This window comes from Diuraphis noxia, unplaced genomic scaffold, assembly GCF_037042655.1.
Source record: "Diuraphis noxia isolate RWA-SAM2 unplaced genomic scaffold, SU_Dnox_SAM2 contig0005, whole genome shotgun sequence".
In the NCBI taxonomy this organism is placed as follows: domain Eukaryota; kingdom Metazoa; phylum Arthropoda; class Insecta; order Hemiptera; family Aphididae; genus Diuraphis; species Diuraphis noxia.
The window spans coordinates 5,313,880-5,340,818 of record NW_028301715.1 but is presented as its reverse complement, the minus strand read 5'-3'; positions in this window follow the sequence as shown (position 1 = coordinate 5,340,818).

Below are 26,939 nucleotides of genomic sequence, written 5' to 3'. Positions count from 1 at the left end.
ATTTGAAATAAAGAATAACATAAACAAAAACTGCGATTGTGTAGTTTTTAGGTTTTTTTTTGTCGCAGAAATAACTCTTTACGTGGAACCTTGTTTTAAATTTTCAATCCTCAGCTATAACAGTTAAACGTATTATACATTTTTAACAACTAAATAATATGTAACTTTACATTAAATACGTTTTGTCATAATTTGAGGATAAGTGAGTGGTTATATAAAAAAAACGCTCCTAGGCGTTTTTAATATTTTCCTACTTCTATATTATATCAACTTATGAGGAACGTTGTATTAAATTTTCAAGCTTTTTAACCCAATGGATAACATTTTATTGGCATTTATAGAATAAAAAACAAAAAAAAATGGATTTATTTAAATGTCTATAAATAACTTGAAAATTGTGGAAATATTTTGAAACTGTTATTAAGTTAAAGAATTGATAAAATAAACTTATGGTACAAATTTCAAGTTTATACAGTTATTCGTTTTTGAATAACAACAAAATCAGAATATCGGTACAACAGAAATTAAGTAGACATCCAATGTTCTAAATCAAACGATCATAAAAATTTAATTTGACTGGGAGGGTTCAAAAGTAAAAAATATCCAATAGTTTTTAAAAGCATTTGGATAAACACTAAAAAATAACCAAAAAACGGGAATTTTTAGGCTTACTCAGTTTTCGAAAAATCGCTATATTTTATTTCATACTAATTCCAAAACGAATCATTGTAAATACTTGAATTTTTTACAAAATGTTTATATTAGCGTTATTTATTTACGGTTAAATTATCAATTGAATAACTTATTATCATGATGATTACAGGTATTTCATATTATTCCCTCGTCGTGACATCGTTCAAGTTTAACCTTTTTGAGGCCTCCCAAGGTGTTTCACTCCGATGAATATTTAACCAATTGTTTATTGCGAATTATAAGAGCTTGTTTTTGATTTTGCAGTTTGAGCCACACGATAAAACATTTGTGTACCTACATAGTGTATAACTTCATAATATTATGTAGGTCGGCGTTTGCTATAAATTTTCAAATTTCTTAAAATCCAATATATTCATGTAATGTCTTAATGATGTTATGCATATATATATATAATTTAACCTCAAAGATATATCAAAACATAATATTTTACCTTTTGACGTGTACTGAGTAGTATGTATTTTTGATAAAAATTAACATAAACCAATTGAATTGCTCACAAAATTACACGTTACATTTAAAATCGTAACATGATACAAAGTACAGTTGATAATGTTTGAAAATTCATAATCACAATATTAATCAAATCGTAAGCATAATCGTGTTCGATGTTTCATTTCAAATTTGATCATATAGGTTTTTGATTGTGATTTATAAAACTATTAGAATCTGAACAAGTGAGGAATATATAATTTTCCATAAAAGTAAAAAATCCAAAACGTTTTACAGTTATTACATAAACATTATGCATATAGATATTGATAATATAGACATTCGTCTTATCGCCGAGTATCTTATCATTTTTTATTAGTGTGAAATAGATATTAATTATTGATATCATCTACAATTGATATCTATTATCGGACAAAATATGTGTTAACTCTTGGTCTATACAAAAGAAAAATACAATAGGTAGTACCTACAAAAAAAAAATCACCTAACATTGAGGGGTTTATTCTAAAATTAAAATTCATAAAAAATAAATAAATAGTTTTATACATTTCATACATACCTATGTATGTTGCCATTCAAAAATCAAAAGTATATAATTGTTTCACCTACAAAAATAAAGGTAAAAATAAAAGCGGGTATGAAAATGTTAAACTGTTATAACATGTTAATACTTTTTGAAATAATGAGGGTATTTAGTTAAATTGATCACCCTATAAGTAGTTTTATATTTTATAGATACATATATCTGTTACGGCTGTATATTATCAGTGTAAATTATTCTAAGCCAGATAAGTATCGATATAGGTACCATAAGTTTTTGACATATGCGTGTTTTTGAACTATTGTTATACCTACTGAACACTTATATCTTAAAACAAAAACAAAAATGTTAGTTTTATTATAACATTTAGGTACTTGATAAAATTTTAAAAACATATTAAAAAAAGCTGGTATGTGGATGTCACTCTGATGTACAGTAGATCAAATGTGAGTTACTGTAACGCATGATCGTATTAAATTTGAATTCAATAATGATATAAAATCATTGTATACGAAAAAAGATTCTGGCCGGACACGGTTTGTCAGGCTATGATATTTAATGCTATAGAAATATAGTATTGTTTAAAAAACAAAAAAATGTAGTTACCAATAAAATAATTTCCAAATTAATCAAATCACATTATTTATCTACTGGGACTCGCTCAGTCATTCTATTACATACAGTTTATTAGAAAGTATCAATACAAGTGAATAACGACATTTTCACTATTAAAAATTTAAAACTAGAAAATTTAACTACCTACCCACGAATTATTTTAAATTACAACAATATAACTAATATTGTTATTCTTGATTATTTAACATGTAATTTGAAATAAAGAATAACATAAACAAAAACTGCGATTGTGTAGTTTTTAGGTTTTTTTTTGTCGCAGAAATAACTCTTTACGTGGAACCTTGTTTTAAATTTTCAATCCTCAGCTATAACAGTTAAACGTATTATACATTTTTAACAACTAAATAATATGTAACTTTACATTAAATACGTTTTGTCATAATTTGAGGATAAGTGAGTGGTTATATAAAAAAAACGCTCCTAGGCGTTTTTAATATTTTCCTACTTCTATATTATATCAACTTATGAGGAACGTTGTATTAAATTTTCAAGCTTTTTAACCCAATGGATAACATTTTATTGGCATTTATAGAATAAAAAACAAAAAAAAATGGATTTATTTAAATGTCTATAAATAACTTGAAAATTGTGGAAATATTTTGAAACTGTTATTAAGTTAAAGAATTGATAAAATAAACTTATGGTACAAATTTCAAGTTTATACAGTTATTCGTTTTTGAATAACAACAAAATCAGAATATCGGTACAACAGAAATTAAGTAGACATCCAATGTTCTAAATCAAACGATCATAAAAATTTAATTTGACTGGGAGGGTTCAAAAGTAAAAAATATCCAATAGTTTTTAAAAGCGTTTGGATAAACACTAAAAAATAACCAAAAAACGGGAATTTTTAGGCTTACTCAGTTTTCGAAAAATCGCTATATTTTATTTCATACTAATTCCAAAACGAATCATTGTAAATACTTGAATTTTTTACAAAATGTTTATATTAGCGTTATTTATTTACGGTTAAATTATCAATTGAATAACTTATTATCATGATGATTACAGGTATTTCATATTATTCCCTCGTCGTGACATCGTTCAAGTTTAACCTTTTTGAGGCCTCCCAAGGTGTTTCACTCCGATGAATATTTAACCAATTGTTTATTGCGAATTATAAGAGCTTGTTTTTGATTTTGCAGTTTGTGCCACACGATAAAACATTTGTGTACCTACATAGTGTATAACTTCATAATATTATGTAGGTCGGCGTTTGCTATAAATTTTCAAATTTCTTAAAATCCAATATATTCATGTAATGCCTTAATGATGTTATGCATATATATATATAATTTAACCTCAAAGATATATCAAAACATAATATTTTACCTTTTGACGTGTACTGAGTAGTATGTATTTTTGATAAAAATTAACATAAACCAATTGAATTGCTCACAAAATTACACGTTACATTTAAAATCGTAACATGATACAAAGTACAGTTGATAATGTTTGAAAATTCATAATCACAATATTAATCAAATCGTAAGCATAATCGTGTTCGATGTTTCATTTCAAATTTGATCATATATGTTTTTGATTGTGATTTATAAAACTATTAGAATCTGAACAAGTGAGGAATATATAATTTTCCATAAAAGTAAAAAATCCAAAACGTTTTACAGTTATTACATAAACATTATGCATATAGATATTGATAATATAGACATTCGTCTTATCGCCGAGTATCTTATCATTTTTTATTAGTGTGAAATAGATATTAATTATTGATATCATCTACAATTGATATCTATTATCGGACAAAATATGTGTTAACTCTTGGTCTATACAAAAGAAAAATACAATAGGTAGTACCTACAAAAAAAAAATCACCTAACATTGAGGGGTTTATTCTAAAATTAAAATTCATAAAAAATAAATAAATAGTTTTATACATTTCATACATACCTATGTATGTTGCCATTCAAAAATCAAAAGTATATAATTGTTTCACCTACAAAAATAAAGGTAAAAATAAAAGCGGGTATGAAAATGTTAAACTGTTATAACATGTTAATACTTTTTGAAATAATGAGGGTATTTAGTTAAATTGATCACCCTATAAGTAGTTTTATATTTTATAGATACATATATCTGTTACGGCTGTATATTATCAGTGTAAATTATTCTAAGCCAGATAAGTATCGATATAGGTACCATAAGTTTTTGACATATGCGTGTTTTTGAACTATTGTTATACCTACTGAACACTTATATCTTAAAACAAAAACAAAAATGTTAGTTTTATTATAACATTTAGGTACTTGATAAAATTTTAAAAACATATTAAAAAAAGCTGGTATGTGGATGTCACTCTGATGTACAGTAGATCAAATGTGAGTTACTGTAACGCATGATCGTATTAAATTTGAATTCAATAATGATATAAAATCATTGTATACGAAAAAAGATTCTGGCCGGACACGGTTTGTCAGGCTATGATATTTAATGCTATAGAAATATATTATTGTTTAAAAAACAAAAAAATGTAGTTACCAATAAAATAATTTCCAAATTAATCAAATCACATTATTTATCTACTGGGACTCGCTCAGTCATTCTATTACATACAGTTTATTAGAAAGTATCAATACAAGTGAATAACGACATTTTCACTATTAAAAATTTAAAACTAGAAAATTTAACTACCTACCCACGAATTATTTTAAATTACAACAATATAACTAATATTGTTATTCTTGATTATTTAACATGTAATTTGAAATAAAGAATAACATAAACAAAAACTGCGATTGTGTAGTTTTTAGGTTTTTTTTTGTCGCAGAAATAACTTTTTACGTGGAACCTTGATTTAAATTTTCAATCCTCAGCTATAACAGTTAAACGTATTATACATTTTTAACAACTAAATAATATGTAACTTTACATTAAATACGTTTTGTCATAATTTGAGGATAAGTGAGTGGTTATATAAAAAAAACGCTCCTAGGCGTTTTTAATATTTTCCTACTTCTATATTATATCAACTTATGAGGAACGTTGTATTAAATTTTCAAGCTTTTTAACCCAATGGATAACATTTTATTGGCATTTATAGAATAAAAAACAAAAAAAAATGGATTTATTTAAATGTCTATAAATAACTTGAAAATTGTGGAAATATTTTGAAACTGTTATTAAGTTAAAGAATTGATAAAATAAACTTATGGTACAAATTTCAAGTTTATACAGTTATTCGTTTTTGAATAACAACAAAATCAGAATATCGGTACAACAGAAATTAAGTAGACATCCAATGTTCTAAATCAAACGATCATAAAAATTTAATTTGACTGGGAGGGTTCAAAAGTAAAAAATATCCAATAGTTTTTAAAAGCGTTTGGATAAACACTAAAAAATAACCAAAAAACGGGAATTTTTAGGCTTACTCAGTTTTCGAAAAATCGCTATATTTTATTTCATACTAATTCCAAAACGAATCATTGTAAATACTTGAATTTTTTACAAAATGTTTATATTAGCGTTATTTATTTACGGTTAAATTATCAATTGAATAACTTATTATCATGATGATTACAGGTATTTCATATTATTCCCTCGTCGTGACATCGTTCAAGTTTAACCTTTTTGAGGCCTCCCAAGGTGTTTCACTCCGATGAATATTTAACCAATTGTTTATTGCGAATTATAAGAGCTTGTTTTTGATTTTGCAGTTTGAGCCACACGATAAAACATTTGTGTACCTACATAGTGTATAACTTCATAATATTATGTAGGTCGGCGTTTGCTATAAATTTTCAAATTTCTTAAAATCCAATATATTCATGTAATGTCTTAATGATGTTATGCATATATATATATAATTTAACCTCAAAGATATATCAAAACATAATATTTTACCTTTTGACGTGTACTGAGTAGTATGTATTTTTGATAAAAATTAACATAAACCAATTGAATTGCTCACAAAATTACACGTTACATTTAAAATCGTAACATGATACAAAGTACAGTTGATAATGTTTGAAAATTCATAATCACAATATTAATCAAATCGTAAGCATAATCGTGTTCGATGTTTCATTTCAAATTTGATCATATAGGTTTTTGATTGTGATTTATAGAACTATTAGAATCTGAACAAGTGAGGAATATATAATTTTCCATAAAAGTAAAAAATCCAAAACGTTTTACAGTTATTACATAAACATTATGCATATAGATATTGATAATATAGACATTCGTCTTATCGCCGAGTATCTTATCATTTTTTATTAGTGTGAAATAGATATTAATTATTGATATCATCTACAATTGATATCTATTATCGGACAAAATATGTGTTAACTCTTGGTCTATACAAAAGAAAAATACAATAGGTAGTACCTACAAAAAAAAAATCACCTAACATTGAGGGGTTTATTCTAAAATTAAAATTCATAAAAAATAAATAAATAGTTTTATACATTTCATACATACCTATGTATGTTGCCATTCAAAAATCAAAAGTATATAATTGTTTCACCTACAAAAATAAAGGTAAAAATAAAAGCGGGTATGAAAATGTTAAACTGTTATAACATGTTAATACTTTTTGAAATAATGAGGGTATTTAGTTAAATTGATCACCCTATAAGTAGTTTTATATTTTATAGATACATATATCTGTTACGGCTGTATATTATCAGTGTAAATTATTCTAAGCCAGATAAGTATCGATATAGGTACCATAAGTTTTTGACATATGCGTGTTTTTGAACTATTGTTATACCTACTGAACACTTATATCTTAAAACAAAAACAAAAATGTTAGTTTTATTATAACATTTAGGTACTTGATAAAATTTTAAAAACATATTAAAAAAAGCTGGTATGTGGATGTCACTCTGATGTACAGTAGATCAAATGTGAGTTACTGTAACGCATGATCGTATTAAATTTGAATTCAATAATGATATAAAATCATTGTATACGAAAAAAGATTCTGGCCGGACACGGTTTGTCAGGCTATGATATTTAATGCTATAGAAATATAGTATTGTTTAAAAAACAAAAAAATGTAGTTACCAATAAAATAATTTCCAAATTAATCAAATCACATTATTTATCTACTGGGACTCGCTCAGTCATTCTATTACATACAGTTTATTAGAAAGTATCAATACAAGTGAATAACGACATTTTCACTATTAAAAATTTAAAACTAGAAAATTTAACTACCTACCCACGAATTATTTTAAATTACAACAATATAACTAATATTGTTATTCTTGATTATTTAACATGTAATTTGAAATAAAGAATAACATAAACAAAAACTGCGATTGTGTAGTTTTTAGGTTTTTTTTTGTCGCAGAAATAACTCTTTACGTGGAACCTTGTTTTAAATTTTCAATCCTCAGCTATAACAGTTAAACGTATTATACATTTTTAACAACTAAATAATATGTAACTTTACATTAAATACGTTTTGTCATAATTTGAGGATAAGTGAGTGGTTATATAAAAAAAACGCTCCTAGGCGTTTTTAATATTTTCCTACTTCTATATTATATCAACTTATGAGGAACGTTGTATTAAATTTTCAAGCTTTTTAACCCAATGGATAACATTTTATTGGCATTTATAGAATAAAAAACAAAAAAAAATGGATTTATTTAAATGTCTATAAATAACTTGAAAATTGTGGAAATATTTTGAAACTGTTATTAAGTTAAAGAATTGATAAAATAAACTTATGGTACAAATTTCAAGTTTATACAGTTATTCGTTTTTGAATAACAACAAAATCAGAATATCGGTACAACAGAAATTAAGTAGACATCCAATGTTCTAAATCAAACGATCATAAAAATTTAATTTGACTGGGAGGGTTCAAAAGTAAAAAATATCCAATAGTTTTTAAAAGCGTTTGGATAAACACTAAAAAATAACCAAAAAACGGGAATTTTTAGGCTTACTCAGTTTTCGAAAAATCGCTATATTTTATTTCATACTAATTCCAAAACGAATCATTGTAAATACTTGAATTTTTTACAAAATGTTTATATTAGCGTTATTTATTTACGGTTAAATTATCAATTGAATAACTTATTATCATGATGATTACAGGTATTTCATATTATTCCCTCGTCGTGACATCGTTCAAGTTTAACCTTTTTGAGGCCTCCCAAGGTGTTTCACTCCGATGAATATTTAACCAATTGTTTATTGCGAATTATAAGAGCTTGTTTTTGATTTTGCAGTTTGTGCCACACGATAAAACATTTGTGTACCTACATAGTGTATAACTTCATAATATTATGTAGGTCGGCGTTTGCTATAAATTTTCAAATTTCTTAAAATCCAATATATTCATGTAATGCCTTAATGATGTTATGCATATATATATATAATTTAACCTCAAAGATATATCAAAACATAATATTTTACCTTTTGACGTGTACTGAGTAGTATGTATTTTTGATAAAAATTAACATAAACCAATTGAATTGCTCACAAAATTACACGTTACATTTAAAATCGTAACATGATACAAAGTACAGTTGATAATGTTTGAAAATTCATAATCACAATATTAATCAAATCGTAAGCATAATCGTGTTCGATGTTTCATTTCAAATTTGATCATATAGGTTTTTGATTGTGATTTATAGAACTATTAGAATCTGAACAAGTGAGGAATATATAATTTTCCATAAAAGTAAAAAATCCAAAACGTTTTACAGTTATTACATAAACATTATGCATATAGATATTGATAATATAGACATTCGTCTTATCGCCGAGTATCTTATCATTTTTTATTAGTGTGAAATAGATATTAATTATTGATATCATCTACAATTTATATCTATTATCGGACAAAATATGCGTTAACTCTTGGTCTATACAAAAGAAAAATACAATAGGTAGTACCTACAAAAAAAAAAAAATCACCTAACATTGAGGGGTTTATTCTAAAATTAAAATTCATAAAAAAAAAATAAATAGTTTTATACATTTCATACATACCTATGTATGTTGCCATTCAAAAATCAAAAGTATATAGTTGTTTCACCTACAAAAATAAAGGTAAAAATAAAAGCGGGTATGAAAATGTTAAACTGTTATAACATGTTAATACTTTTTGAAATAATGAGGGTATTTAGTTAAATTGATCACCCTATAAGTAGTTTTATATTTTATAGATACATATATCTGTTACGGCTGTATATTATCAGTGTAAATTATTCTAAGCCAGATAAGTATCGATATAGGTACCATAAGTTTTTGACATATGCGTGTTTTTGAACTATTGTTATACCTACTGAACACTTATATCTTAAAACAAAAACAAAAATGTTAGTTTTATTATAACATTTAGGTATTTGATAAAATTTTAAAAACATATTAAAAAAAGCTGGTATGTGGATGTCACTCTGATGTACAGTAGATCAAATGTGAGTTACTGTAACGCATGATCGTATTAAATTTGAATTCAATAATGATATAAAATCATTGTATACGAAAAAAGATTCTGGCCGGACACGGTTTGTCAGGCTATGATATTTAATGCTATAGAAATATAGTATTGTTTAAAAAACAAAAAAATGTAGTTACCAATAAAATAATTTCCAAATTAATCAAATCACATTATTTATCTACTGGGACTCGCTCAGTCATTCTATTACATACAGTTTATTAGAAAGTATCAATACAAGTGAATAACGACATTTTCACTATTAAAAATTTAAAACTAGAAAATTTAACTACCTACCCACGAATTGTTTTAAATTACAACAATATAACTAATATTGTTATTCTTGATTATTTAACATGTAATTTGAAATAAAGAATAACATAAACAAAAACTGCGATTGTGTAGTTTTTAGGTTTTTTTTTGTCGCAGAAATAACTCTTTACGTGGAACCTTGTTTTAAATTTTCAATCCTCAGCTATAACAGTTAAACGTATTATACATTTTTAACAACTAAATAATATGTAACTTTACATTAAATACGTTTTGTCATAATTTGAGGATAAGTGAGTGGTTATATAAAAAAAACGCTCCTAGGCGTTTTTAATATTTTCCTACTTCTATATTATATCAACTTATGAGGAACGTTGTATTAAATTTTCAAGCTTTTTAACCCAATGGATAACATTTTATTGGCATTTATAGAATAAAAAACAAAAAAAAATGGATTTATTTAAATGTCTATAAATAACTTGAAAATTGTGGAAATATTTTGAAACTGTTATTAAGTTAAAGAATTGATAAAATAAACTTATGGTACAAATTTCAAGTTTATACAGTTATTCGTTTTTGAATAACAACAAAATCAGAATATCGGTACAACAGAAATTAAGTAGACATCCAATGTTCTAAATCAAACGATCATAAAAATTTAATTTGACTGGGAGGGTTCAAAAGTAAAAAATATCCAATAGTTTTTAAAAGCGTTTGGATAAACACTAAAAAATAACCAAAAAACGGGAATTTTTAGGCTTACTCAGTTTTCGAAAAATCGCTATATTTTATTTCATACTAATTCCAAAACGAATCATTGTAAATACTTGAATTTTTTACAAAATGTTTATATTAGCGTTATTTATTTACGGTTAAATTATCAATTGAATAACTTATTATCATGATGATTACAGGTATTTCATATTATTCCCTCGTCGTGACATCGTTCAAGTTTAACCTTTTTGAGGCCTCCCAAGGTGTTTCACTCCGATGAATATTTAACCAATTGTTTATTGCGAATTATAAGAGCTAGTTTTTGATTTTGCAGTTTGTGCCACACGATAAAACATTTGTGTACCTACATAGTGTATAACTTCATAATATTATGTAGGTCGGCGTTTGCTATAAATTTTCAAATTTCTTAAAATCCAATATATTCATGTAATGCCTTAATGATGTTATGCATATATATATATAATTTAACCTCAAAGATATATCAAAACATAATATTTTACCTTTTGACGTGTACTGAGTAGTATGTATTTTTGATAAAAATTAACATAAACCAATTGAATTGCTCACAAAATTACACGTTACATTTAAAATCGTAACATGATACAAAGTACAGTTGATAATGTTTGAAAATTCATAATCACAATATTAATCAAATCGTAAGCATAATCGTGTTCGATGTTTCATTTCAAATTTGATCATATATGTTTTTGATTGTGATTTATAAAACTATTAGAATCTGAACAAGTGAGGAATATATAATTTTCCATAAAAGTAAAAAATCCAAAACGTTTTACAGTTATTACATAAACATTATGCATATAGATATTGATAATATAGACATTCGTCTTATCGCCGAGTATCTTATCATTTTTTATTAGTGTGAAATAGATATTAATTATTGATATCATCTACAATTTATATCTATTATCGGACAAAATATGCGTTAACTCTTGGTCTATACAAAAGAAAAATACAATAGGTAGTACCTACAAAAAAAAAAAAATCACCTAACATTGAGGGGTTTATTCTAAAATTAAAATTCATAAAAAAAAAATAAATAGTTTTATACATTTCATACATACCTATGTATGTTGCCATTCAAAAATCAAAAGTATATAGTTGTTTCACCTACAAAAATAAAGGTAAAAATAAAAGCGGGTATGAAAATGTTAAACTGTTATAACATGTTAATACTTTTTGAAATAATGAGGGTATTTAGTTAAATTGATCACCCTATAAGTAGTTTTATATTTTATAGATACATATATCTGTTACGGCTGTATATTATCAGTGTAAATTATTCTAAGCCAGATAAGTATCGATATAGGTACCATAAGTTTTTGACATATGCGTGTTTTTGAACTATTGTTATACCTACTGAACACTTATATCTTAAAACAAAAACAAAAATGTTAGTTTTATTATAACATTTAGGTATTTGATAAAATTTTAAAAACATATTAAAAAAAGCTGGTATGTGGATGTCACTCTGATGTACAGTAGATCAAATGTGAGTTACTGTAACGCATGATCGTATTAAATTTGAATTCAATAATGATATAAAATCATTGTATACGAAAAAAGATTCTGGCCGGACACGGTTTGTCAGGCTATGATATTTAATGCTATAGAAATATAATTCTTTGGTCCCGGGTAGAAAGGGCTTAAGTCAATTTGATCAACTTTTTGAGACAGCAGTATCAATGTTTGAAAATTCCTACGTGTAAGTTCATTATATTCTTACATATTTAAGGTATTTTTATATTGTATTTATTGCATTCTGAATACATTTAACCATTAAAATTCTTGATACTATGAATATTTACCGAGATAACTGTAGTTATGCCCTTTTGATTTCACTAGTTTTGACTTAAGCCTTTTTGTTCACGACTTATGCCCTTTTTATTTCACTTATTTTGACTTATGTCTTTTTGTCCATGACTTTTAAAATAAAATAAGTTATCAGATAAAAATTTTGTGGTTTATACTCAAAAAAAAGGTTCGGTTAAACCAAAGTAATTAAACACATTAGCAAAATGAGAATAACAATGTCAAAAATAAATTAATATTGGAGCGCAAACTCATTATCATTCTATCAATAGAAAGAAAGATAGACAAAAATAAATTGTTTTTATAACATCAACAACTATATGTATACTATAATAGCCTATAATATGGTACCACGGAAATAGACAAACAAGTTTTTCTGTTGGTATAACTGCAGTTTAAACTTAACATGATATTATTATGAGAGATGAAAGGTTTCAGTTGTAATCATTACTACCAATTATAATTTTTGTTATAATATTATAATAATAAATTAATTTTTATCATTGACTTATGCCATTTTTACATGAGATATAATTACACTACAAAAGGCGTAAGTCATATTAAGCCTTATGTACCTGAGCGATAAAATGGTATAAACGGCATAAGTCATCATACGCCTTTTCTACCGAACGTAGAAACGATTATGTTTAGATATGCCTTATTTATTTATTCAATAATATGAGTAATATTCTTCACTGACTTATGCCAATTGGACCAAAAAAATCAGCAAAAATTAAGCTATAAATCGATTGAAAAAAAAAATTTTGTGAAAAATTGACTTAAGCCCTTTCTACCTGGGACCAAAGATATTATTGTTTAAAAAACAAAAAAATGTAGTTACCAATAAAATAATTTCCAAATTAATCAAATCACATTATTTATCTACTGGGACTCGCTCAGTCATTCTATTACATACAGTTTATTAGAAAGTATCAATACAAGTGAATAACGACATTTTCACTATTAAAAATTTAAAACTAGAAAATTTAACTACCTACCCACGAATTATTTTAAATTACAACAATATAACTAATATTGTTATTCTTGATTATTTAACATGTAATTTGAAATAAAGAATAACATAAACAAAAACTGCGATTGTGTAGTTTTTAGGTTTTTTTTTGTCGCAGAAATAACTCTTTACGTGGAACCTTGTTTTAAATTTTCAATCCTCAGCTATAACAGTTAAACGTATTATACATTTTTAACAACTAAATAATATGTAACTTTACATTAAATACGTTTTGTCATAATTTGAGGATAAGTGAGTGGTTATATAAAAAAAACGCTCCTAGGCGTTTTTAATATTTTCCTACTTCTATATTATATCAACTTATGAGGAACGTTGTATTAAATTTTCAAGCTTTTTAACCCAATGGATAACATTTTATTGGCATTTATAGAATAAAAAACAAAAAAAAATGGATTTATTTAAATGTCTATAAATAACTTGAAAATTGTGGAAATATTTTGAAACTGTTATTAAGTTAAAGAATTGATAAAATAAACTTATGGTACAAATTTCAAGTTTATACAGTTATTCGTTTTTGAATAACAACAAAATCAGAATATCGGTACAACAGAAATTAAGTAGACATCCAATGTTCTAAATCAAACGATCATAAAAATTTAATTTGACTGGGAGGGTTCAAAAGTAAAAAATATCCAATAGTTTTTAAAAGCATTTGGATAAACACTAAAAAATAACCAAAAAACGGGAATTTTTAGGCTTACTCAGTTTTCGAAAAATCGCTATATTTTATTTCATACTAATTCCAAAACGAATCATTGTAAATACTTGAATTTTTTACAAAATGTTTATATTAGCGTTATTTATTTACGGTTAAATTATCAATTGAATAACTTATTATCATGATGATTACAGGTATTTCATATTATTCCCTCGTCGTGACATCGTTCAAGTTTAACCTTTTTGAGGCCTCCCAAGGTGTTTCACTCCGATGAATATTTAACCAATTGTTTATTGCGAATTATAAGAGCTTGTTTTTGATTTTGCAGTTTGAGCCACACGATAAAACATTTGTGTACCTACATAGTGTATAACTTCATAATATTATGTAGGTCGGCGTTTGCTATAAATTTTCAAATTTCTTAAAATCCAATATATTCATGTAATGTCTTAATGATGTTATGCATATATATATAATTTAACCTCAAAGATATATCAAAACATAATATTTTACCTTTTGACGTGTACTGAGTAGTATGTATTTTTGATAAAAATTAACATAAACCAATTGAATTGCTCACAAAATAACACGTTACATTTAAAATCGTAACATGATACAAAGTACAGTTGATAATGTTTGAAAATTCATAATCACAATATTAATCAAATCGTAAGCATAATCGTGTTCGATGTTTCATTTCAAATTTGATCATATAGGTTTTTGATTGTGATTTATAAAACTATTAGAATCTGAACAAGTGAGGAATATATAATTTTCCATAAAAGTAAAAAATCCAAAACGTTTTACAGTTATTACATAAACATTATGCATATAGATATTGATAATATAGACATTCGTCTAATCGCCGAGTATCTTATCATTTTTTATTAGTGTGAAATAGATATTAATTATTGATATCATCTACAATTGATATCTATTATCGGACAAAATATGTGTTAACTCTTGGTCTATACAAAAGAAAAATACAATAGGCAGTACCTACAAAAAAAAAAAATCACCTAACATTGAGGGGTTTATTCTAAAATTAAAATTCATAAAAAATAAATAAATAGTTTTATACATTTCATACATACCTATGTATGTTGCCATTCAAAAATCAAAAGTATATAATTGTTTCACCTACAAAAATAAAGGTAAAAATAAAAGCGGGTATGATAATGTTAAACTGTTATAACATGTTAATACTTTTTGAAATAATGAGGGTATTTAGTTAAATTGATCACCCTATAAGTAGTTTTATATTTTATAGATACATATATCTGTTACGGCTGTATATTATCAGTGTAAATTATTCTAAGCCAGATAAGTATCGATATAGGTACCATAAGTTTTTGACATATACGTGTTTTTGAACTATTGTTATACCTACTGAACACTTATATCTTAAAACAAAAACAAAAATGTTAGTTTTATTATAACATTTAGGTACTTGATAAAATTTTAAAAACATATTAAAAAAAGCTGGTATGTGGATGTCACTCAGATGTACAGTAGATCAAATGTGAGTTACTGTAACGCATGATCGTGTTAAATTTGAATTCAATAATGATATAAAATCATTGTATACGAAAAAAGATTCTGGCCGGACACGGTTTGTCAGGCTATGATATTTAATGCTATAGAAATATATTATTGTTTAAAAAACAAAAAAATGTAGTTACCAATAAAATAATTTCCAAATTAATCAAATCACATTATTTATCTACTGGGACTCGCTCAGTCATTCTATTACATACAGTTTATTAGAAAGTATCAATACAAGTGAATAACGACATTTTCACTATTAAAAATTTAAAACTAGAAAATTTAACTACCTACCCACGAATTATTTTAAATTACAACAATATAACTAATATTGTTATTCTTGATTATTTAACATGTAATTTGAAATAAAGAATAACATAAACAAAAACTGCGATTGTGTAGTTTTTAGGTTTTTTTTTGTCGCGGAAATAACTCTTTACGTGGAACCTTGTTTTAAATTTTCAATCCTCAGCTATAACAGTTAAACGTATTATACATTTTTAACAACTAAATAATATGTAACTTTACATTAAATACGTTTTGTCATAATTTGAGGATAAGTGAGTGGTTATATAAAAAAAACGCTCCTAGGCGTTTTTAATATTTTCCTACTTCTATATTATATCAACTTATGAGGAACGTTGTATTAAATTTTCAAGCTTTTTAACCCAATGGATAACATTTTATTGGCATTTATAGAATAAAAAACAAAAAAAAATGGATTTATTTAAATGTCTATAAATAACTTGAAAATTGTGGAAATATTTTGAAACTGTTATTAAGTTAAAGAATTGATAAAATAAACTTATGGTACAAATTTCAAGTTTATACAGTTATTCGTTTTTGAATAACAACAAAATCAGAATATCGGTACAACAGAAATTAAGTAGACATCCAATGTTCTAAATCAAACGATCATAAAAATTTAATTTGACTGGGAGGGTTCAAAAGTAAAAAATATCCAATAGTTTTTAAAAGCGTTTGGATAAACACTAAAAAATAACCAAAAAACGGGAATTTTTAGCCTTACTCAGTTTTCGAAAAATCGTTATATTTTATTTCATACTAATTCCAAAACGAATCATTTGTAAATACTTGAAATTTTTACAAAATGTTTATATTAGCGTTATTTATTTACGGTTAAATTATCAATTGAATAACTTATTATCATGATGATTACAGGTATTTCCTATTATTCCCTCGTCGTGACATCGTTCATGTTTAACCTTTTTGAGGCCTCCCAAGGTGTTTCACTCCGATGAATATTTAACCAATTGTTTATTGCGAATTATAAGAGCTTGTTTTTGATTTTGCAGTTTGAGCCACACGATAAAACATTTGTGTACCTACATAGTGTATAACTTCATAATATTATGTAGGTCGGCGTTTGCTATAAATTTTCAAATTTCTTAAAATCCAATATATTCATGTAATGTCTTAATGATGTTATGCATATATATATAATTTAACCTCAAAGATATATCAAAACATAATATTTTACCTTTTGACGTGTACTGAGTAGTATGTATTTTTGATAAAAATTAACATAAACCAATTGAATTGCTCACAAAATTACACGTTACATTTAAAATCGTAACATGATACAAAGTACAGTTGATAATGTTTGAAAATTCATAATCACAATATTAATCAAATCGTAAGCATAATCGTGTTCGATGTTTCATTTCAAATTTGATCATATAGGTTTTTGATTGTGATTTATAAAACTATTAGAATCTGAACAAGTGAGGAATATATAATTTTCCATAAAAGTAAAAAATCCAAAACGTTTTACAGTTATTACATAAACATTATGCATATAGATATTGATAATATAGACATTCGTCTTATCGCCGAGTATCTTATCATTTTTTATTAGTGTGAAATAGATATTAATTATTGATATCATCTACAATTTATATCTATTATCGGACAAAATATGCGTTAACTCTTGGTCTATACAAAAGAAAAATACAATAGGTAGTACCTACAAAAAAAAAAAAAATCACCTAACATTGAGGGGTTTATTCTAAAATTAAAATTCATAAAAAATAAATAAATAGTTTTATACATTTCATACATACCTATGTATGTTGCCATTCAAAAATCAAAAGTATATAGTTGTTTCACCTACAAAAATAAAGGTAAAAATAAAAGCGGGTATGAAAATGTTAAACTGTTATAACATGTTAATACTTTTTGAAATAATGAGGGTATTTAGTTAAATTGATCACCCTATAAGTAGTTTTATATTTTATAGATACATATATCTGTTACGGCTGTATATTATCAGTGTAAATTATTCTAAGCCAGATAAGTATCGATATAGGTACCATAAGTTTTTGACATATGCGTGTTTTTGAACTATTGTTATACCTACTGAACACTTATATCTTAAAACAAAAACAAAAATGTTAGTTTTATTATAACATTTAGGTACTTGATAAAATTTTAAAAACATATTAAAAAAAGCTGGTATGTGGATGTCACTCTGATGTACAGTAGATCAAATGTGAGTTACTGTAACGCATGATCGTATTAAATTTGAATTCAATAATGATATAAAATCATTGTATACGAAAAAAGATTCTGGCCGGACACGGTTTGTCAGGCTATGATATTTAATGCTATAGAAATATATCTTTGGTCCCGGGTAGAAAGGGCTTAAGTCAATTTGATCAACTTTTTGAGACAGCAGTATCAATGTTTGAAAATTCCTACGTGTAAGTTCATTATATTCTTACATATTTAAGGTATTTTTATATTGTATATATTGCATTCTGAATACATTTAACCATTAAAATTCTTGATACTATGAATATTTACCGAGATAACTGTAGTTATGCCCTTTTGATTTCACTAGTTTTGACTTAAGCCTTTTTGTTCACGACTTATGCCCTTTTTATTTCACTTATTTTGACTTATGTCTTTTTGTCCATGACTTTTAAAATAAAATAAATTATCAGATAAAAATTTTGTGGTTTATACTCAAAAAAAAGGTTCGGTTAAACCAAAGTAATTAAACACATTAGCAAAATGAGAATAACAATGTCAAAAATAAATTAATATTGGAGCGCAAACTCATTATCATTCTATCAATAGAAAGAAAGATAGACAAAAATAAATTGTTTTTATAACATCAACAACTATATGTATACTATAATAGCCTATAATATGGTACCACGGAAATAGACAAACAAGTTTTTCTGTTGGTATAACTGCAGTTTAAACTTAACATGATATTATTATGAGAGATGAAAGGTTTCAGTTGTAATCATTACTACCAATTATAATTTTTGTTATAATATTATAATAATAAATTAATTTTTATCATTGACTTATGCCATTTTTACATGAGATATAATTACACTACAAAAGGCGTAAGTCATATTAAGCCTTATGTACCTGAGCGATAAAATGGTATAAACGGCATAAGTCATCATACGCCTTTTCTACCGAACGTAGAAACGATTATGTTTAGATATGCCTTATTTATTTATTCAATAATATGAGTAATATTCTTCACTGACTTATGCCAATTGGACCAAAAAAATCAGCAAAAATTAAGCTATAAATCGATTGAAAAAAAAAATTTTGTGAAAAATTGACTTAAGCCCTTTCTACCTGGGACCAAAGAATTATTATTGTTTAAAAAACAAAAAAATGTAGTTACCAATAAAATAATTTCCAAATTAATCAAATCACATTATTTATCTACTGGGACTCGCTCAGTCATTCTATTACATACAGTTTATTAGAAAGTATCAATACAAGTGAATAACGACATTTTCACTATTAAAAATTTAAAACTAGAAAATTTAACTACCTACCCACGAATTATTTTAAATTACAACAATATAACTAATATTGTTATTCTTGATTATTTAACATGTAATTTGAAATAAAGAATAACATAAACAAAAACTGCGATTGTGTAGTTTTTAGGTTTTTTTTTGTCGCAGAAATAACTCTTTACTTGGAACCTTGTTTTAAATTTTCAATCCTCAGCTATAACAGTTAAACGTATTATACATTTTTAACAACTAAATAATATGTAACTTTACATTAAATACGTTTTGTCATAATTTGAGGATAAGTGAGTGGTTATATAAAAAAAACGCTCCTAGGCGTTTTTAATATTTTCCTACTTCTATATTATATCAACTTATGAGGAACGTTGTATTAAATTTTCAAGCTTTTTAACCCAATGGATAACATTTTATTGGCATTTATAGAATAAAAAACAAAAAAAAATGGATTTATTTAAATGTCTATAAATAACTTGAAAATTGTGGAAATATTTTGAAACTGTTATTAAGTTAAAGAATTGATAAAATAAACTTATGGTACAAATTTCAAGTTTATACAGTTATTCGTTTTTGAATAACAACAAAATCAGAATATCGGTACAACAGAAATTAAGTAGACATCCAATGTTCTAAATCAAACGATCATAAAAATTTAATTTGACTGGGAGGGTTCAAAAGTAAAAAATATCCAATAGTTTTTAAAAGCGTTTGGATAAACACTAAAAAATAACCAAAAAACGGGAATTTTTAGGCTTACTCAGTTTTCGAAAAATCGCTATATTTTATTTCATACTAATTCCAAAACGAATCATTGTAAATACTTGAATTTTTTACAAAATGTTTATATTAGCGTTATTTATTTACGGTTAAATTATCAATTGAATAACTTATTATCATGATGATTACAGGTATTTCATATTATTCCCTCGTCGTGACATCGTTCAAGTTTAACCTTTTTGAGGCCTCCCAAGGTGTTTCACTCCGATGAATATTTAACCAATTGTTTATTGCGAATTATAAGAGCTTGTTTTTGATTTTGCAGTTTGAGCCACACGATAAAACATTTGTGTACCTACATAGTGTATAACTTCATAATATTATGTAGGTCGGCGTTTGCTATAAATTTTCAAATTTCTTAAAATCCAATATATTCATGTAATGTCTTAATGATGTTATGCATATATATATATAATTTAACCTCAAAGATATATCAAAACATAATATTTTACCTTTTGACGTGTACTGAGTAGTATGTATTTTTGATAAAAATTAACATAAACCAATTGAATTGCTCACAAAATTACACGTTACATTTAAAATCGTAACATGATACAAAGTACAGTTGATAATGTTTGAAAATTCATAATCACAATATTAATCAAATCGTAAGCATAATCGTGTTCGATGTTTCATTTCAAATTTGATCATATAGGTTTTTGATTGTGATTTATAAAACTATTAGAATCTGAACAAGTGAGGAATATATAATTTTCCATAAAAGTTAAAAATCCAAAACGTTTTACAGTTATTACATAAACATTATGCATATAGATATTGATAATATAGACATTCGTCTTATCGCCGAGTATCTTATCATTTTTTATTAGTGTGAAATAGATATTAATTATTGATATCATCTACAATTTATATCTATTATCGGACAAAATATGCGTTAACTCTTGGTCTATACAAAAGAAAAATACAATAGGTAGTACCTACAAAAAAAAAAATCACCTAACATTGAGGGGTTTATTCTAAAATTAAAATTCATAAAAAAAAAATAAATAGTTTTATACATTTCATACATACCTATGTATGTTGCCATTCAAAAATCAAAAGTATATAGTTGTTTCACCTACAAAAATAAAGGTAAAAATAAAAGCGGGTATGAAAATGTTAAACTGTTATAACATGTTAATACTTTTTGAAATAATGAGGGTATTTAGTTAAATTGATCACCCTATAAGTAGTTTTATATTTTATAGATACATATATCTGTTACGGCTGTATATTATCAGTGTAAATTATTCTAAGCCAGATAAGTATCGATATAGGTACCATAAGTTTTTGACATATGCGTGTTTTTGAACTATTGTTATACCTACTGAACACTTATATCTTAAAACAAAAACAAAAATGTTAGTTTTATTATAACATTTAGGTACTTGATAAAATTTTAAAAACATATTAAAAAAAGCTGGTATGTGGATGTCACTCTGATGTACAGTAGATCAAATGTGAGTTACTGTAACGCATGATCGTATTAAATTTGAATTCAATAATGATATAAAATCATTGTATACGAAAAAAGATTCTGGCCGGACACGGTTTGTCAGGCTATGATATTTAATGCTATAGAAATATATTATTGTTTAAAAAACAAAAAAATGTAGTTACCAATAAAATAATTTCCAAATTAATCAAATCACATTATTTATCTACTGGGACTCGCTCAGTCATTCTATTACATACAGTTTATTAGAAAGTATCAATACAAGTGAATAACGACATTTTCACTATTAAAAATTTAAAACTAGAAAATTTAACTACCTACCCACGAATTATTTTAAATTACAACAATATAACTAATATTGTTATTCTTGATTATTTAACATGTAATTTGAAATAAAGAATAACATAAACAAAAACTGCGATTGTGTAGTTTTTAGGTTTTTTTTTGTCGCAGAAATAACTCTTTACGTGGAACCTTGTTTTAAATTTTCAATCCTCAGCTATAACAGTTAAACGTATTATACATTTTTAACAACTAAATAATATGTAACTTTACATTAAATACGTTTTGTCATAATTTGAGGATAAGTGAGTGGTTATATAAAAAAAACGCTCCTAGGCGTTTTTAATATTTTCCTACTTCTATATTATATCAACTTATGAGGAACGTTGTATTAAATTTTCAAGCTTTTTAACCCAATGGATAACATTTTATTGGCATTTATAGAATAAAAAACAAAAAAAAATGGATTTATTTAAATGTCTATAAATAACTTGAAAATTGTGGAAATATTTTGAAACTGTTATTAAGTTAAAGAATTGATAAAATAAACTTATGGTACAAATTTCAAGTTTATACAGTTATTCGTTTTTGAATAACAACAAAATCAGAATATCGGTACAACAGAAATTAAGTAGACATCCAATGTTCTAAATCAAACGATCATAAAAATTTAATTTGACTGGGAGGGTTCAAAAGTAAAAAATATCCAATAGTTTTTAAAAGCATTTGGATAAACACTAAAAAATAACCAAAAAACGGGAATTTTTAGGCTTACTCAGTTTTCGAAAAATCGCTATATTTTATTTCATACTAATTCCAAAACGAATCATTGTAAATACTTGAATTTTTTACAAAATGTTTATATTAGCGTTATTTATTTACGGTTAAATTATCAATTGAATAACTTATTATCATGATGATTACAGGTATTTCATATTATTCCCTCGTCGTGACATCGTTCAAGTTTAACCTTTTTGAGGCCTCCCAAGGTGTTTCACTCCGATGAATATTTAACCAATTGTTTATTGCGAATTATAAGAGCTTGTTTTTGATTTTGCAGTTTGTGCCACACGATAAAACATTTGTGTACCTACATAGTGTATAACTTCATAATATTATGTAGGTCGGCGTTTGCTATAAATTTTCAAATTTCTTAAAATCCAATATATTCATGTAATGTCTTAATGATGTTATGCATATATATATAATTTAACCTCAAAGATATATCAAAACATAATATTTTACCTTTTGACGTGTACTGAGTAGTATGTATTTTTGATAAAAATTAACATAAACCAATTGAATTGCTCACAAAATTACACGTTACATTTAAAATCGTAACATGATACAAAGTACAGTTGATAATGTTTGAAAATTCATAATCACAATATTAATCAAATCGTAAGCATAATCGTGTTCGATGTTTCATTTCAAATTTGATCAGATAGGTTTTTGATTGTGATTTATAAAACTATTAGAATCTGAACAAGTGAGGAATATATAATTTTCCATAAAAGTAAAAAATCCAAAACGTTTTACAGTTATTACATAAACATTATGCATATAGATATTGATAATATAGACATTCGTCTTATCGCCGAGTATCTTATCATTTTTTATTAGTGTGAAATAGATATTAATTATTGATATCATCTACAATTGATATCTATTATCGGACAAAATATGTGTTAACTCTTGGTCTATACAAAAGAAAAATACAATAGGTAGTACCTACAAAAAAAAAAAAATCACCTAACATTGAGGGATTTATTCTAAAATTAAAATTAATAAAAAAAAAAAAATAGTTTTATACATTTCATACATACCTATGTATGTTGCCATTCAAAAATCAAAAGTATATAGTTGTTTCACCTACAAAAATAAAGGTAAAAATAAAAGCGGGTATGAAAATGTTAAACTGTTATAACATGTTAATACTTTTTGAAATAATGAGGGTATTTAGTTAAATTGATCACCCTATAAGTAGTTTTATATTTTATAGATACATATATCTGTTACGGCTGTATATTATCAGTGTAAATTATTCTAAGCCAGATAAGTATCGATATAGGTACCATAAGTTTTTGACATATGCGTGTTTTTGAACTATTGTTATACCTACTGAACACTTATATCTTATAACAAAAACAAAAATGTTAGTTTTATTATAACATTTAGGTACTTGATAAAATTTTAAAAACATATTAAAAAAAGCTGGTATGTGGATGTCACTCTGATGTACAGTAGATCAAATGTGAGTTACTGTAACGCATGATCGTATTAAATTTGAATTCAATAATGATATAAAATCATTGTATACGAAAAAAGATTCTGGCCGGACACGGTTTGTCAGGCTATGATATTTAATGCTATAGAAATATATTATTGTTTAAAAAACAAAAAAATGTAGTTACCAATAAAATAATTTCCAAATTAATCAAATCACATTATTTATCTACTGGGACTCGCTCAGTCATTCTATTACATACAGTTTATTAGAAAGTATCAATACAAGTGAATAACGACATTTTCACTATTAAAAATTTAAAACTAGAAAATTTAACTACCTACCCACGAATTATTTTAAATTACAACAATATAACTAATATTGTTATTCTTGATTATTTAACATGTAATTTGAAATAAAGAATAACATAAACAAAAACTGCGATTGTGTAGTTTTTAGGTTTTTTTTTGTCGCAGAAATAACTCTTTACGTGGAACCTTGTTTTAAATTTTTAATCCTCAGCTATAACAGTTAAACGTATTATACATTTTTAACAACTAAATAATATGTAACTTTACATTAAATACGTTTTGTCATAATTTGAGGATAAGTGAGTGGTTATATAAAAAAAACGCTCCTAGGCGTTTTTAATATTTTCCTACTTCTATATTATATCAACTTATGAGGAACGTTGTATTAAATTTTCAAGCTTTTTAACCCAATGGATAACATTTTATTGGCATTTATAGAATAAAAAACAAAAAAAAATTGATTTATTTAAATGTCTATAAATAACTTGAAAATTGTGGAAATATTTTGAAACTGTTATTAAGTTGAAGAATTGATAAAATAAACTTATGGTACAAATTTCAAGTTTATACAGTTATTCGTTTTTGAATAACAACAAAATCAGAATATCGGTACAACAGAAATTAAGTAGACATCCAATGTTCTAAATCAAACGATCATAAAAATTTAATTTGACTGGGAGGGTTCAAAAGTAAAAAATATCCAATAGTTTTTAAAAGCGTTTGGATAAACACTAAAAAATAACCAAAAAACGGGAATTTTTAGGCTTACTCAGTTTTCGAAAAATCGCTATATTTTATTTCATACTAATTCCAAAACGAATCATTGTAAATACTTGAATTTTTTACAAAACGTTTATATTAGCGTTATTTATTTACGGTTAAATTATCAATTGAATAACTTATTATCATGATGATTACAGGTATTTCATATTATTCCCTCGTCGTGACATCGTTCAAGTTTAACCTTTTTGAGGCCTCCCAAGGTGTTTCACTCCGATGAATATTTAACCAATTGTTTATTGCGAATTATAAGAGCTTGTTTTTGATTTTGCAGTTTGAGCCACACGATAAAACATTTGTGTACCTACATAGTGTATAACTTCATAATATTATGTAGGTCGGCGTTTGCTATAAATTTTCAAATTTCTTAAAATCCAATATATTCATGTAATGTCTTAATGATGTTATGCATATATATATATAATTTAAACTCAAAGATATATCAAAACATAATATTTTACCTTTTGACGTGTACTGAGTAGTATGTATTTTTGATAAAAATTAACATAAACCAATTGAATTGCTCACAAAATTACACGTTACATTTAAAATCGTAACATGATACAAAGTACAGTTGATAATGTTTGAAAATTCATAATCACAATATTAATCAAATCGTAAGCATAATCGTGTTCGATGTTTCATTTCAAATTTGATCAGATAGGTTTTTGATTGTGATTTATAAAACTATTAGAATCTGAACAAGTGAGGAATATATAATTTTCCATAAAAGTAAAAAATCCAAAACGTTTTACAGTTATTACATAAACATTATGCATATAGATATTGATAATATAGACATTCGTCTTATCGCCGAGTATCTTATCATTTTTTATTAGTGTGAAATAGATATTAATTATTGATATCATCTACAATTGATATCTATTATCGGACAAAATATGTGTTAACTCTTGGTCTATACAAAAGAAAAATACAATAGGTAGTACCTACAAAAAAAAAAAAAATCACCTAACATTGAGGGATTTATTCTAAAATTAAAATTAATAAAAAAAAAAAAATAGTTTTATACATTTCATACATACCTATGTATGTTGCCATTCAAAAATCAAAAGTATATAGTTGTTTCACCTACAAAAATAAAGGTAAAAATAAAAGCGGGTATGAAAATGTAAAACTGTTATAACATGTTAATACTTTTTGAAATATTGAGGGTATTTAGTTAAATTGATCACCCTATAAGTAGTTTTATATTTTATAGATACATATATCTGTTACGGCTGTATATTATCAGTGTAAATTATTCTAAGCCAGATAAGTATCGATATAGGTACCATAAGTTTTTGACATATGCGTGTTTTTGAACTATTGTTATACCTACTGAACACTTATATCTTAAAACAAAAACAAAAATGTTAGTTTTATTATAACATTTAGGTACTTGATAAAATTTTAAAAACATATTAAAAAAAGCTGGTATGTGGATGTCACTCTGATG